Raw genomic sequence first — 2,500 nt, 5'->3', positions numbered from 1 at the left:
GAAATCCCTCGGAATGGGAAAACGGGTCATTTTCGTGTCGCCACATTGCATGCGAACCGCATGCAACTTCCAGAGGCATTTGCAGCAGAAATGCATGTGCAGTCAAAAAAAAATTGATATTTTTCACGGATAGACCCCGTGAAACGCTAGAAATTGGCGGGGATGTGTCTCTTGTGGCTCACGGGGCTGTTCGGGTCGCACAGAAATCCCTGGGAATGGGAAAACGGGTCATTTTCGTGTTGCCACATTGCGTACGAACCGCATGAAACTTCCAGAGGCATTTGCAGCAGGAATGCATGTGCACTCAAAAACTTCTATATGTTTCACGGATAGACCCCGTGAAACGCTAGAAATTGGCGGGGATGTGTCTCTTGTGGCTCACGGGGCTGTTAGGGTGGCACAGAACTCCCTCGGAATGGGAAAAGGGGTCATTTTCGTGTTGCCACATTGCATAGGAACGCCATGAAACTTCCAGAGGCATTTGCAGCAGAAAGGCACGTGCACTCAAAAATTTTAATATTTTTCACGCATAGACCCCGTCAAACGCTAGAAGTTGGCGGGGATGTCTCTCTTGTGGCTCACGGGGCTGTTAGGGTCGCACAGAAATGCCTCGGAATGGGAAAACGGGTCATTTTTGTGTGGCCACATTGCATAGGAACGGCATGAAACTTCCAGAGGCATTTGCAGCAGGAATGCATGTGCACTCAAAAACGTCTATATTTTTCACGGATAGACCCCGTGAAACGCTATAAATTGGCGGGGATGTCTCTCTTGTGGCTCACGGGCGCTGTTAGTTAGGGTCGCACAGAAATCCCTCGGAATGGGAAAAGGGGTCATTTTCGTGTTGCCACATTGCGTACGAACGGCATGAAACTTCCAGAGGCATCTGCAGCAGAAATGCATGTGCACTCAAAAACGTCTATATTTTTCACGGATAGACCCCGTGAAACGCTAGAAATTGGCGGGGATGTGTCTCTTGTGGCTCACGGGGCTGTTAGGGTCGCACAGAAATCCCTCGGAATGGGAAAACGGGTCATTTTCGTGTTGCCACAATTGGCATACGAACGGCATGAAACTTCCAGAGGCATTTGCAGCAGAAATGCATGTGCACTCAAAAACGTGAATATTTTTTCACGGATAGACCCCGTCAAACGCTCGAATTTGGCGGGGATGTTTCTCTTGTGGGTCACGGGGCTGTTCGGCTCGCACAGAACTCCCTTGGTCCACCTGATTCGTGCATACAGGCAGCAACTAAAACTCTGTAAACCTGCTGTGAGGACATCTAAACAGTGGACCAGTGAGGCTGTGGAAGATTTGCGGGCGTGCTTAGACTGTACTGACTGGGATATGTTCACGACTGCTACCAATAGTCTGGATGAACTCACAGAGGCTGTGTACATCAGCTTCTGTGAGGACTGCTGTATCCCAACACGTACCAGGGTGAACTTTAACAACAACAAGCCCTGGTTCTCAGCAAAGCTCAAAAGGTTGAGGTTGGAGAAGGAGGAAGCGTTTAGGAGTGGGGATAGAGACAGATTCAAGGAGTCGAAGAACAGGTTTAGCAAAGCGGTGAGAGAGGCTAAACGACTGTACTCAGAGACACTAAAACACCAGTTCTCTACTAACGACGCTGCTTCTGTCTGCCAAAGGGCTCAGGCACATCACCAACTACAAACCCAGAGCGCCCCACACCACTAACGACTCCCGCCTAGCCAACGACCTGAACGAGTTCTACCGTAGATTTGAAAGACAATTGGACTGTCCTGAACCACCCCTTCCCACCCAAGAGGCCCCATCCCCCACCCATACTACAGAAACGACTCTCTCCTTTCAGGAGGGAGAAGTTAATGGGCTTTTCAAGAGGCAGAATCCACGCAAAGCAGCCGGGCCGGACTCTGTCTCTCCAGCCACCCTCAGGCACTGCGCTGGCCAGCTGTCTCCGGTGTTCACCAACATCTTTAACACCTCCCTGGAGACATGCCATGTACCAGCCTGTCTCAAGTCCTCCACCATCATCGCTGTGCCCAAAAAGCTAAGGCCAACAGGACTAAATGATTACAGACCGGTCGCCCTTACATCTGTGGTAATGAAGTCTTTTGAGCGCCTGCTCCTGGCACACCTCAAAGCCATCACAGACCCTCTCCTGGACCCCCTTCAGTTTGCCTACAGAGCCAACAGGTCTGTGGACGACGCAGTTAACATGGCCCTCCACTTCACCCTACAGCATGTGGACGCCCCAGCATCCTACGCCAGGATCCTGTTTGTGGACTTCAGCTCTGCCTTCAACACCATCATCCCTGCCCTGCTTCAGGACAAGCTCTTCCAGCTGAACGTGCCCTACTCCACCTGCAGGTGGATCACAGACTTCCTCTCTGACAGGAAGCAGTGCGTTAAGCCGGGAACAGAAGTCTCTGACTCCAGGTCCATCAGCACGGGAACTCCTCAGGGCTGCGTCCTTTGCCCACTGCTCTTCTCCCTGTATACCAACAGCTGCGCCTCC

The sequence above is a fragment of the Petromyzon marinus genome, unplaced genomic scaffold (genome assembly GCF_048934315.1).
Source record: "Petromyzon marinus isolate PM22_M1 ecotype Great Lakes invasive population unplaced genomic scaffold, UKy_Petmar_22M1.pri1.0 PM_G_Scaffold_8, whole genome shotgun sequence".
In the NCBI taxonomy this organism is placed as follows: Eukaryota; Metazoa; Chordata; class Hyperoartia; order Petromyzontiformes; family Petromyzontidae; genus Petromyzon; species Petromyzon marinus.
The sequence above is the reverse complement of the archived record's forward strand: the minus strand, read 5'-3'. Positions refer to the sequence as shown.